The following is a 14,198-nucleotide window of genomic DNA, read 5'->3' on the forward strand; positions in this document are numbered from 1 at the left end:
ACACACACACACACACACACACTCTGCCATTGCAGGCTACGCTTTTTGGGGCAGAACAAAGTGAAGAGTCTACATGGCACACATCCCTGTGTGCCATGCCTACAACCCACTGCCCTGGCATAGATCAACCAGCCTTTTGTCTGGGTGCACTATACCAGTGGTGAGGGTACAGGTGCATGAGTCCTGCTACCCTACATGGTCTAAACCAATTCTTAGACATTGTAAGTGCAGTAATGCCATTAAGAGTATATGGTGCTGGGAGTTTGTCATTACGAACTCCATAGCATCATAATGGCTTTACTGAAAACTGGGAAGTTTGATATAAAGCTTCTCAGCACATTAAACCCACACTGATGCCAGTGTGGGATTTAATGAAAAATGCACTCAAAGAGCCACCACCAGACATGTTTCTGGACCCCTGGGTTGAGAACCTGCTGCTTTCGGGGGTCTGAAATGATGCACATCCTGGGATGAGGTGCAAAGCCTCCTCCTCCAGGATGGGAAGGGTCCATGAAGGGGAAGCTTTAAAGGCTTGCCGCCTTTGAGCTACCCCAAGCCTTTGCTGCTTCCAGCAACTGGCCCCCACTGGTTCTGACCCCCACTTTGGGCGGGAACATCTGCAGGGAAACTAAGTGAGGATGGAAGGTGTGCCCACCTTTGCCAACCCCACCCCTCAGGTGGGGGATGCCAAGTAAAGCACAACTCTCAGTCCCCGCCATCTTGCAGATGGGGGGACCCATCCAACCAGAGTGAGGCATATGCCCTCCTCCCACTTGGGGGTGGCATAATAGGGGGTGTACCCACCCCAAGGAAGGGACCCATTGGTCCCGACCGTAAACGTACCTGTAATGCCCCTAAATCTAGTATTTAGGGGCAATCCTGAACCTTCTCAGACAAGAACTGACCAGAAGAAGAGAAGAAGAAGGACTGAAGAAGCCGTGCTGAACTAAGAAGAGGAGGACGCCCACTGACTTGGCCCCAGCCCTACCGGCTGTATGACATTACCACGCCTTCCTTTACCACGCATGTCTTTACATCGCAATTTTACAACACATAGCACTACCACGCATTTACATTACAAACACTTTCACCACGCATTCCACTACCTTGCATACTTTTACCACACTTACTGCCGCTGAAAAATTCTATCACAGTGTAACATGGCACCTACTGTTGAAAATGTATACATTAACTCATATTTCATTTTTTTATTCCATTTTTCGTATACACATTTGTTAGTAATTGAACATGTTATATTTTTGGGGGGAGACCCCCAAGCCCCCTTTTTTAATTATCCTCAAATGTATGGTTTTGTCTTGCGAAGTAAAGACTTGCATGCCAACAGTCTTTACGATCTACAAAATGCGTGGAAAATGTGCTAATAAGTAAAAACTTCAGAGTAAAGACTGTTTTCCAGCCCTACCATCCTGTCTGCAACTCGAACCTGCTCTAGCGAAATCCCAGTGTATCCTGCAGCCAGCAGCCCTCAAGCAACCAAAGGACCTGCCTGCCTTCCAAAAACAAGACTTTGTCTACCATGAGCATCGGATTTGCTCACCCACAGACTCTGGCTCTGGCCAAATCCGCGAGTCTGCACCACTCCGCCCCCGACGCCCACAGCCAGAGTTTGATTGGCCCAACACCACAAGAAGGTCTCCCCAGCGATCCTGACCTGAAATCTGGTGATCTCAGACCTGCCTCGAATCTACAATCAACGCCTGCAATCCCATCTGGAGGTTTCCCCCGACCGCGACCGGAGCTGGTAAGAAAACCCGATGCCTAAAGACACCCCTGCACCGCCGTCCCACGGCCTAGGGTGGCCCAACCTATAGTGTCCCAGAATCCCCAGGCATCCCAACTTGCCTCTCCAACCGGTGGTCACCTCCAGAAGATCTTCGTCCCTGAGACTGTAGTCTTTGTTGCAACCGGAGACTCCCCATTGAAAACAACGGGGCACCCGGCACCAAAACAGCACCCTGCACCCAGCTGCCCCTGCACCTCAGCAGGTGTACTTTGGGTGCTAACTCGGATCCCCCTTTGTCCTAAGCATAACACCAGCTTTGCTCCCACAACCTTGTGGCCTGCTCGTGAGCAACCACCAACCGGAGGCCCCCGTTCCCTATTGGATAACATTAGGTCTTAGCACTCTGCACCCGGCCGCCCTAGTGTCGCTGAGGGTGCTTTGAGAGTGCATCCTTGACCCTGGGGGAACCCTGGTTCTAACACCAGAAAGCCAACTCCCAAACCCAAGTACTTACATTGAAACCAATAACCTCACATCCCCCGTAGGACTGCATTGTCTGCTTTCTTGTGAAAATTGTTCTAAGTGTGGAGTTGGTTTGGTAGAGTAGAAAAAGTAATCGATAAAGTAATCTGAAAAGTAATAAAAAAGAATCTAACATTAATTTCCACTGTATTCAAAGTATTTATAAACCTGTAGCAATGTAATTTTCATTCAGCTTCTTGCCTTGAAAAGTATAATTTACACTTAGCTGTGCCAGCGTTGCTTGGTTCTAGAAAATAAATATTACTAAATAATACTTTTATACACACAAATTGGTCTGAGTTTAGTCTTTGAGTGTGTGACATCATTTCTTGCCTGAGTGTGTAAAATAAATCCTTAACACTACCCTCTGATAAAGCCTTACTGCTCCCCACAATACCACAAATAGAGAGTAAGGTGCTTTCTACTTTTAATGCTGCCTACCTTTAGGGTTCCACTGGACTCTGCACACAGAATACCTCATTTTGGTATAGTATATACAGAGCCAGTTTCCTACAATACATCATCAGAGTTTGTTCAGCATCGCCAATAATTCAGGTTTTTTTTCTTGGTGACAATGCAGAATTCTTTTGTCTTCAGCATTTGCTAATGCATTCTGGAAATGCTACAGTATGTGAAATGCAGAATGAATAGGACTTTTAAGTGCAGGGATATTATAGCCATTGTCTTAATTTAACAGTTCTACTTAGTTGAAATCCTCTTGAGTTTAGTAGGGCTTTGTACAAATGTGTTTCCAGGCCACTGTAAGGTTAAGTTAATGGATATTTCTTAATATATATTTAAACATAATTTATCTAGTGGGAACTAATGGTATAGTTTATAAGTAAAATAGACATAATCTTGATGGTTTCTTCGAACTCAATTCCATTTAACTTTCTCTGCAGAGTCCCTCGCAGTTTCAAGCAGATTCCTCATTGACTTTCAAAAACACTGCAAGGAAAGATGTCATTAAAACAAGAGCTGGAAATACCCTTGCCAGCACTGTGCATTAAATAACCACTCTCCCAGGCACAGACCGGGTCCATTGAAAATTATTTTCCATTCAACAAGCCGGATATTTGGGTTAGAAAAATACAGGGAATACAATACTTCCTGCCATGAGTTAATTTTAGTAAAGAGGACAGTTCTTTGCCCTATCTCCACAGTTGGGACCTATAATTCTTTTACTTTCCCTCCACTGCTGTAAGCAGTGTGGTGTTCTTGGGGGTCCAAGGGGATGTTAGTGAAGACAGATGTGAGCACCGAGTGAGCAGAGGCTAATAGACTCAAAAAGCTAACCTTGGCAGGCTGCCCACTTTTTTCAAGTAAAGTCTTCATTGAAAAAAAAAAGTACACTTGGCCTTAATCTGAGTTCCGGTGTAAGTAGTTCATCAAAACACACTCACCTCAGCTCCTTAAACACACAGCTAGATCTATAAAGAACATAGAAGGACTCACGGACACGATTTATGAGGGCGCAAGTCTATGGCAGGAAGAGAATGACCCTGTAAATATCCCCATTAAGTAGTAAAATAACTGCTGCAAGGAATTATAATAAGAACTTTCTGTGAGCTATTAATCCCCTAGGAAAAATGCAAATGTTTTTACAATCTTTCATCTCTGTTTGAAGGCAGAAATAAAAAGGCGGCCTCTAAAGTACAAGGCGCTGTTGAGTGGCTCTCGAATAATGTCATCTTCTCCTTGGTCCTAAACCGAAAAGAGACAGAAAACGAGCGAGAACTGAAACCCACAAACGTTTGCAACTGGCTTTATGAGTTGTGCGACTTCAAAGAATTGGACAGCGTGTTCCCCGAACAGTTTGTAGACAAAATAGGATTCCACAAGTTACAAAATTTAAAGACCCTAGATCTACATACTGCTGCACCGCTCTGTGTATTAAAGGTAGGACACAAAGGCAAGATGCTGCAAAAATGTTACAGGACAAAATAGAAACGATTGTAAAGGTTTGTCAAAATAATCAATCGTTTGGCCATAAAGGAGCTCAGGATGCATTGTTTTACGCTGCTGAATTATGCTCTTGTAAACCTTTTAATGCTGTAAAGACATGCACACCCACCAGTTCTGACAGACCACCATTGTTGAGATGCAGCTGAAGCTAGAGTCACATGCAAACCAAATAACTGCTTTAGAGCTGGATGGTAATGGAGATTCTTCTGATTTCTGGACGAAGTGCTAAAGTGGGTGAGAGTCTGTCTGCAAAATATTCTCCGCCATCCTGCCCCCATGATAGATCAAGTTCCAGCCATGAAAGTGGTTGGCAATTAGCACTAGTGTATTTTCCATTAACACCCAAATCTGTAGGCCTGATTAAGAATGTGGTGGAAGCTGAAAATCCTCTAATCTTTGGAAGGAGAGCAAATTCCATCAAGGAATGCACTTGTGGAATTTACACCAGCACAGATATATAGATTTATAGATGGGTAACAGTAAATAACGGGGACGTTTTATAGCGATGGGTTCTGAGTGACATGAAATAGCTGAGAGCAAAGTTCATGTTGTCTATATCACTCAGAGCCGGTAGGTGAAAAATATCCCTGTAATTCATTTTTTACTCATACTTTTCCATAATTTTATGTTATGTACGGCCCTCAAAATGTTTTCAACTGCTACACATGGACATAGGAGTGATAAGTGAGCCATACATAACATGGCCGCTCCTCCCTATCCAAATGTAAGAAAATATCAGTTTTCCTGCCACTCCCCTGACCCCCAACATCTGTATTACCCCCCTCCTCTCCCCATTCCAAAACTATGCTCTGTGCTCGTCATTTGAGCAGAATCTGCACTGCATAAAATAGACTGCCAGAGAACCGTCCCAGAGCAGCCTGAATTTGCTTTATGATGTAGTGACAGGAGGAAAAAACTTTTGTTTAATTACCATGACCAGATGTCAAACTGTTTTCAGTTACCATCCAACTCCAAAGAATGTACTAAATCATGCCAAAAGTCTTGTGCTGTATGGGGGTTCAATGGTTAGTATAGGTGAATACAAAAAGGTTGATAAAGTTGACCATCAAATTGTCTCTAAATGTTGTGACACATGGTCATTTTCATACATGGTTCCTGTCCTCCCCGATCTTAACCTCAAACCTATTTTAACCTATTGTGCACATAGGTATCCTCTTGTTCTACCGTGCATCCAAGCAGCAAACAGGAAGAATCAGAAATGTGAGAAAACTGCCAGCTCCCTCTCAGGTTTGGATCTCAGTACCATTTACAAATACATTCAAAGCCTATTGTCATCCTAAAAAGTTACTTTAACAAAGAAAAATCAAAAGCATGAATCTCTTTTAACAGTGTTACCTGATGAAGGGATATTAACCTGAAAAACAGTTGTTACCCTACGAAATACGTATCAAAGTTTTAATGGAGCATTTGGGAGTGGGCTTGGAACGAAAATCGGCAATGGACAATTTAATAATACCCACTTCACATATTACCAAGCAAGTCTAACAAACTAATCTTAATGTGCACAGGCTTTTTTTTCGGGGGGGGAGGGGGTCATTTCCTTCAACAAGCAAATAGGGAAATTGTTGACAAAAAGCAGCATTTTCATGTCTGAGTCTGCCGCATTACCTATAAGCATTACTGCTCTGTAGCAACAAGACAACTGACATTCTAGAAGCCCACGGAGAATTAGCCTATTCCCTGTGCTCGAGTTGAGTCCTAGTGGTAAGGGTACCAATGAAAGTTCCAGTGAAGAACAAGAAACTTTGTTCTCATTTACACCACAACTCAATGACAAGTATGGAGGCTTTGCTAAGTTGTTAGGTCTCGCCTTGGCAGCGCTTTCTCTGTCTCTTCGAGACATGCCGTATTCAGATATGGACTTGAAGCCCATTTTCCTCCCATCTTTTCAATTGGCTCCTGTTACTATCAGGGCTTGATTTGTGCCGGTGCTTTCCGGTGCTTAGCACCGGCACTTATTTCTTAGGGCCGGGTCTACCTATTACAGTGCATGCGACAACAACATATGATTAGTAGTGCGAGTTAACGATCTTCTACCCGCACATCGAGCACCAGAAACAGCTGGTGAGATGATGTGACATCCTTGCCTCAGCTCAGCATAAGTAAACCATGGTAGCAAGAGTGCCCTACAGCCGTTACCAATCAATGCTGCATTCCTGCTTTATGATGAATTGTTAGCCCGGGACTCGTCCTCCCTCCTTGACCTTGAATTGGAAGTGTTTCCTCCTGAGTCGGACTGACCAATGCGGATTAAGGTCCCGACTTTTCGCCCGCCCCACCATAATGCGCAGCTGCAGTCATTCGAGGAAGCTATCAGCGTGACGCGCAGAACCAGGCCTGTAATTGACAAAAGGCAGTAAGTAAATAATAACTATTTCATTTTTATTTCGTAACATGATGTGCTACTGTGTGGTACTTTAATGGTGGAGATGCACCGTAGCTCACATGCTAGGAAAAGTGCAACCACCGTGCACTGGGCCGATCATACTCGGGGCTCATTTTCAAATTCCCCTGCAGATGACGAACTTCTGATGTACAATCCTGATTGCCGGGCTACGCGACCCGGGTTAAGAGTCAAAATAAATAATGTGTCTATTCACAGTGAACGAGACATCAGTATTCTGCCCGGGCCCTGCACAGTTCATAACAGAAGCTCTGCTGAGTGCAACTTCACAGAATTCTTACGTAAATAACAAAATGTTGTTTTCAGTCTGACGTAGCAAAAGAAATGAAAACCAAACTAACCACATTAGATTTCAAATGGGTAAAAACAACTTACACTCAAATGTTTTAATACCAGAGGAAAGAAAAAATACACAGTCCTGCAAGACATACGAGGGGCAAATACATTTAAAGAACATTTTTTCAAAGAAGGCAGCTGCGTATTTCCCTAACAGCAATGTAACTATTGAAAAAATACATACATTTTGACCAACAGCATTATTTCTTTTTTAGTACACAAATTGTGATCTACGCAGTGCTTAATTTGTGCCGGTGCTTAGCACCGGCACCTAATTATCAGGGCCGGGTCTACAGTACACACGCTGACGCTGGTGCACGTAATTGATTTCAATACAAGTAATTATTACTTACTTCCTATCGCTACGGGACTTGGCAGTGGCACAGACAGTGAGTGACGGTGTTACTGTTGAACGAAATCTCTAGTGTTACTTCTCATCCGACTCCGGAGACACTGTAGTCACTTCCATTCTTCATCTCACTGACTGACTGCTCGCTCGCGGCTCTAAATGTTGCAGTGTCACCGCCGGCCTAGTGGGCGGGACACTGTTGGGCAGGGCTGGATTTTGGTTCTCTGGGTTGGGGCTGTGCGCTGCGCAGATTTTTAAAGATTATTGTGGAGGATTGATTGCGCAAGCGCCAGCGCCTCAGAGCCACGCCCCAGCATACCCGCACCTAGTCATCGTGGTGGTGGTTGAGGTTCATTCAACGCAACGGCCGTGCGTTCACTCACTGGCTCCGCTCAATTAACCCGGCCGGACGACGTTGTGAGCGACGTTGTGAGCCTTGAGTTAGCCAGGGTGGCAACAGCAGCACCCGGTGAGACAGGGCCTCCTGACAGGCCTAAGGCAAGCCCTAATCAATCAGACAGACACAGTTAGCTGCGCAGCAGCCGGCAGTGCACAGAGAGAGTTCCAGCCAGTCCCGAGTCCCACGGCCACCCACGTCCACTCAACTGGTCCCTGGCACCTGGCCGGCCCGTCCACAGTCCCAGCCATCCCCATCACCATCCGATCCATTCATTCCCCAGCCAGCCCAGTTCGCGAAGTGTGTTGCGGGCGCGCCTCTGAGTCAGTCTGTCTCTAGGCGCTGTACAGTAAATCCTTGGCAATCTGCGTAGAATGCGTTCCTTCTGGGTGCTGCTCGTCTCCACGCACGTTTGTACAGAAAAGTGTTAAGTGAGTAACAAGTAAGCATATGCTCGCCGAGTAGTGTTGAGCTTTAAAAGTTTTCTCGTGCACTCAAAAATTATTTTATTTGCACAGTGCATTAATGTAAAGCTCGCCTTCATACGTTGTGCACTCGTGTTTCCTTGTCACTAATTTAACAATGTCCTCTACAAATGTGCGAGAATACTGGTAGCACCAGGAAGCTAAGCAAATTTACGCGGTTAGCCATGGATTTACAGCGCCTAGGCTCAGCCTGACCTGTGCCCTGCCATGTGGGAGCTTTTGGTCCTATACAGTGGCATGGGTGCAAGATGTGCTTGCAGGCAGGGACACTGACAGAATTGGAAAAAAAGGTTCTGTGTGTTTTATTTCAATCAAAATATCGACACATACATAGAATGAAAGCACACAATGCCTCTCTGGAAGCAAAAAAGTATATTATTGTTATTTCCATTTGGTTAATAACTCCGTCCATTAAGGTTAAATTAGTGGCTCCCCCTTACATTTTAGTGACCTTTGAGGCAATAAATGATTCTCAGTGGAAATTGTGGAGCCAAAACCATCTTTGGCGACATTGTAAAAAAAAAAAGCAAGAGTCTATCAAAGTCAGGGATTTTTAGCCTTCGAAAATGAAGGTTAAGTTCCTCAAAAACGGAAACATTCCCTGTCTTTTCCTTAAAGAATTCAGGGACCCACCTAGCTATCTGTGGTGCGACCGGTGCAGAGGCACCGGGACATAGAGGTGGGTCAGGTGTGCCCATCCTGCCCTGCACCGGCTGAAGTAATTTTAAAGGCCTTCTGCTCAGATTTTCTGTTTTTTAACGCAGCGCGACGGTGGCCTTGTTAGTTCCGTGTTTATATTTCATTTACAGGGGAAATGGAACCAGAGGAAAAACGAAAAATAGAGAAGAGAAAAGACGAAGGAAAATGAGGGGGTGAAATATAGAAACGAGAGGAGGAGCGGAATAAGTGATTGAATGGAAAAAGGAGATACTGGGTGGGAGGGATCAGAAGTAAGATAAAGACGAGGAAAAGGGGCAAAGAACGACCAAGAGAATGGGTCCAGAAATAAGGATGTCATATTGAACGGAGATGAATGAGAACCTAGTAAGAGAGAGAGGAGGGAAGTGAGAGACGGAAAAAGAGGATAGGATGGAGAGAGTGAAAAGGAGGAAGAAGCTGAGAGGGTGGAGGTATAAAGATAGGCAGCAGAGAGGAAAAGACGGGTAAAATGAGGACCTTGACGATCGGTAAGCAGGGACACATCTGTTACATAACTTAACATGTGTATTTGTAAAGCGCACGCTCACCCGAAAGGCATCTTGGAGCTGAAGAACAGATGTTTATTGTTACCAACTCAATGGTACTCATTTTATCGACCTTGGAAGGATGAAAGGAGTGGGGTTTGAAGCTGTGGCCATGTGGTTGAACACAGGCCCCTATAGTGGGCACATTAGTTCACTAAGCCACCAGACCCGGCATTACTGGTGCACAGACACCTGGTCTAGGTGTGAGGGGCCCACTGCACATCAACTATGTCTGTTATTTTTATTATATCAAGCCTGCATCAGCAAGGGGTCCATTTCCTTACCTGCATTATATTCGGACAACATATTCTGTTACCATACCATAGTGGTCAGCTTCCCACTACAAACTCGCCTACGAACTCGCCGGGTGGCAGGCATGGACTATTAAAAAGGGCATACCCTACCCCGGTATTGTCCTTTCCCCAAATCAGCACATAGAGCACTGGAATTATTGTCCCTGTTCGATGCATTAGTGATTTTATCTAATTTATTCCAAAATTGTGCTTTAAATGCACTTTTGATTTAATCTTTTTCAAAATGTTCACAGGGCAGGGGAGCCTCCTATCAAAACCTTATTATGAGGAAGGCAGGCTCCCTTGCTGAAATTCATCTGACGTTTCACAGTGCCAGTTGAGGATGTGGGTGGAGCTAATAGAGGAAGTGGGTGGAGCCAGTGGAGGAAGTGGGTGGAGCCAAAGAAAGGTGGGTGTGGCCTCCGACAATAATTTGAGCACCTGCACTTCAAATTTTACAAATTAAGCACTGGTTACAATCCTTTCTAAATGGTTGCTTTTGATTTGTGAATAGGCTTAGTAGTCCTCCCTGATTACCTCCTTTTCTCCTTTTTAACCTCCTATAAGTACTGGCCCTTTTAGGTGTGTTGTTTCTCAGTGTGTATTAGTTTGTGAACACTATGTTTTTTTGAATGACTTTCTACTTTGCACGCAGTACATGCTTTCCTGCAGGGGGCCTCTTTTCAACTCTCGGCTGTCTGCTCCTCATTGCCAGGGGGGGACCACTTTTCTGCGGTCTACTCCTCATCGCCCGCGCACCGTTTTAGCATGGTGCCCGCTTTCATATGAACAACAACACGGGCACAATACAAACAATGGCAGCCGCGGCTCTGTTTTTTCTCACAGCAGGTGCCTGGTTTTTTAAAGCACTGTGGCACGTCACTCTAATTAGCAACAATGGTAGGCTTGGCTTCTTTTCTCACAGCAGACAGCTGCTTTTATAAATCACAGCAGCATGCCACTTCGCATTAGTAAAAATGGCGGTCGCCTTTTTTTTTCTAATGGTGGCTGTGTGTCTTGTTGTGCACAGCTCGCTCAACTTGTTGGTTGGTTTTTTTACATCTGAAATAATGGCAGACGCAAGTCTTGTTGTGCGTGGCTCATCCAACTCGTTGTTTTTTTTGTTTACATTTGAAATAATTATGGGCACGCGTTTTGTTGTGCGCTGCTCTCCCAACTCTTTTTTTTTTTTTTACATCTCAAATAATGGCAAATAAGGGTTCCCATACCAAAACCAAAAATAGCACCCAGACTCACTAAGCACATTGTGGATGGTCTTACACGGGCATGTTGGACGTTGCAGCCAGTACTTCTCCTGCATTGCCACACCATCAAAGCCTAGGAGGGGTTTCTTGCGAGCTGCACAAGTGCAACAGCGGAGTTCCAGAACACCGCAGAATGTCAAACTTGGGCTTCTTTTGAGTGAATGTGAACATCATGAATTCTCAAATCAGGGCGAAGTCTGGCGTTACAAAAAGCCATTTCCAAGATGATGGTTAGCAAATTAGGAAAGCATTACAAATGCAATAGGTCTCACATTTGTTGGAGTTAGAGTTATTAGCATTACAAAAGCCAATGATTTTTACCTACCTATGTTGCAGGGTGCAGTACCATCCGTGGCCAAAAGAGGTCATGGGACCTTTACATCTTGGCATGGCAGGTTAAAGCAATACTCAGTACTTGAAAGTCCAATTTTAAGTTTTAACAAGCATTAAAAATGCAATAGGGCTCACATTTGTTGCAGTTATTGGCTTTATAAATGCCAATGTTTTTTAACTACCCATGTTGCAGGTCCCATGGAACCTCTTTTGGCCACATATGGTACTGCACCCTGCAACAAGGGTAGGTAAAAAAACACTGGCATTTATAATGCCAATAACTCCAACTCCAACTGCAAAAAATGTGAGACCTATTGCATTTTTAATCCTTGTTAAAGCTGAAAATTGGACTTTCAAGTACAGAGAATAACCTTAATCTATCATGCCATACCATTTGGCAATTGTAAAACTAGGGCTGAAGAATACTCACCGAAACAGGCAGTCTCTTTTGGTTTCATATAAGACCCCACCATCAACAACATCCTTGCTTTCATCCTCACTGATTCCCCAAGAATTCAGTGAACAGTCATGAGTACTAAGGTTTAGCATAGGTTCCCAAGATGTAAGGTTCAGAGAACTCTCATGGGTCCTCTTCCAGGAAGTTTCAAGAAGTTCATACGATGGTGGCAATTTTGGGAGTGGTTTGTCTAGCCCAACAATTCCAACAAGCTACCGGTGGTGGTTCTTGAATCAGAGTTGACAGAGAGGAATCACACTGGTATGTCTTCAGAGAAAACTTACCTGATCTGCTTCTTCTTGCATTCCTGGGAGTCTGGAAGTTCGGTACACTACTTCCTGGTGATGGAATATTTCCTTGCCTCATCAACCACAGCGTACAGGTATCAACTGATATTTACAAAGACAAGAACCAGACAAGAGAACAAGGTAAGGCAAGGGACTGATAAATTACCTGATAAACCCACATATAAGACTCACTTGGAGAAACCTTAGGAAAACTCAAACATGATCCTTATGTAGAGCCTGCAAAAAAGAAATGTTATGAGCGGACCACAAACTGGATAATCAGAGTTTTTAAAACAAGACTGAGATTTGGTGTGCTTTTTATGTGATTATGTTATGTTTGTGGCAGAGTAACTTGTCTAAATCAGTCCCTAGGTTTAGTAATACCAAGGTAGGGTGTGCTAACTAGTCCTTGTTGACACAACTTTTGTTTTACCACTCAGTTATCACTCAGCTATTCATGGAGATGTATTTAATCTTAAAAACTATCATTTGTTAATAAACCTACGAGCGTGAGCACACTGACTTTTCTGCTTCCAGAGCCAAATTTTGTCAGACCCTTCATTAAGGCAACTAAATGTCTAGTAATTGATGAACATTTATATTCACCTCTAAGACAGATGCAATATAGCCAATTTATGTTACCAGTATTATGTATGCATGGACATTTCTGCCCTTTTTACTGCGAGTTGATTTTCACTGTCCCTTCCAATGAAGCTTAAAGACGTAGATATACTCTTGTACTTTTATATATTCAAGATACATTTTAACTCATGCTTGTTGCTCCGGGAGAGCTTTTCTCCCATCATGCTTTCCCTGCACTGTCCTGCTCTTCATAGCACCCTTTTACTTGTGACGTCCCTCCCATGATAAGAGCAGAAGAATGTGTTCAACATCCAAACTGCAGGCTTGCTGGGTGCTAGCCACCTTCGTCTCTAATAATTCACTACACAACAACTCCCTCCTTCATAGAGAGAAACTCTTCTTCCATTTCTGGCAGATAACGCCATGTTGTGGGAATCACTGGGTAAGTCAGATAAGCTTTCCACATGATTTCCACCTGCTGTGATATGGAGCTCAGCCTACCAAGTGACTGAGGTACTCATTTGAGTCTGGCGATGAAGATCTTTCCCTTGATGCATGTTTTTACCTGAATTCCTCTTTTGTTCGTTCTACTTTCCTTTCACCTTCAAATATTCCTGATATCCTATTTGCACATTGTTGCATATGTTTGGTGTGAGTGGTGAGCCCACATGCATCACTAAAAGCGCTCTTTCATAAGCTAAGAGATTTTGTAGTTGTTAGCAATATTTTTAGATGCATGCCCCTGCTGATCATAATTGAACTGCTATCAACTGAAGTTTGTTGGACTATGAGAGCAACTGATCTGTTTGCTCTCTTCCTCCCATGTCAACTTTAGCAGGTCTGTGGACTGTCACATATGTTCTGTCAGACTTGCCATGGGTTCATGCATGTAGTCTCTGGCTTTCCTCACTTTGGAGAAAACTCAAAGACAAAGGGCCTGATTCACAAAGGTAAACTTACACCTTTTTGTAAGTTTATGTTTTTTTTTAACTATGAGTTAATAGTAAGTTTACGACTGCAGAGACTCCGCAGTCAGGGCAGAGAACTCAGCACATACAAAGATATGACAGGTCTATCTTTTTATGTAAATAATTCTCCGCCTCAACTGTGGAGTATCCACAGTCATAACCTTACTATTAACTCATAGTTTCTGAATTCCCCAAAAATGTAAACTTACACAAAAGTGTAATATACCATGGTGACTCTAGGCAAACATGTTTTGCTGCATTCCATGTCAATACCCTCATGCTAGACAGCTTAAGTGCCAGTTTGTCTTTTATTTTCATGTACTTGATGAGAACATTCTCTGGATAAAAACGTGGTGTATAGTTGGATTAATTTCACTACTCCATCCCTTTCCAGGTCAGGAGATGCTGCAGTTTTAGATCAATCCATGCTCTGAGAACCTCATCGGGATATTGTCTATAATCTCTGCCAGCAGATGCTGCAATTCATGCTTTTCTAGAACAAATAAGTGACACATAGTTGTATCTACCACTGTTGTCCACTACTGC

At 43.7% G+C, this 14,198-nt stretch overlaps 1 long non-coding RNA gene across 1 annotated transcript in view; it reads right to left on the bottom strand.

Annotated features, from left to right (window-relative positions):
• LOC146789576 (uncharacterized) overlaps nt 1-14,198 on the bottom strand; it is a 52,943-nt gene that overhangs the window by 34,377 nt on the left and 4,368 nt on the right. Inside the window, exon 2 of the long non-coding RNA XR_014969829.1 lies at nt 12,100-12,204. This is a non-coding gene — a long non-coding RNA (uncharacterized LOC146789576). The remainder of the gene's footprint in view (nt 1-12,099; nt 12,205-14,198) is intronic.

This window comes from Triturus cristatus, chromosome 10, assembly GCF_964204655.1.
Source record: "Triturus cristatus chromosome 10, aTriCri1.1, whole genome shotgun sequence".
Taxonomy (NCBI): Eukaryota; Metazoa; Chordata; class Amphibia; order Caudata; family Salamandridae; genus Triturus; species Triturus cristatus.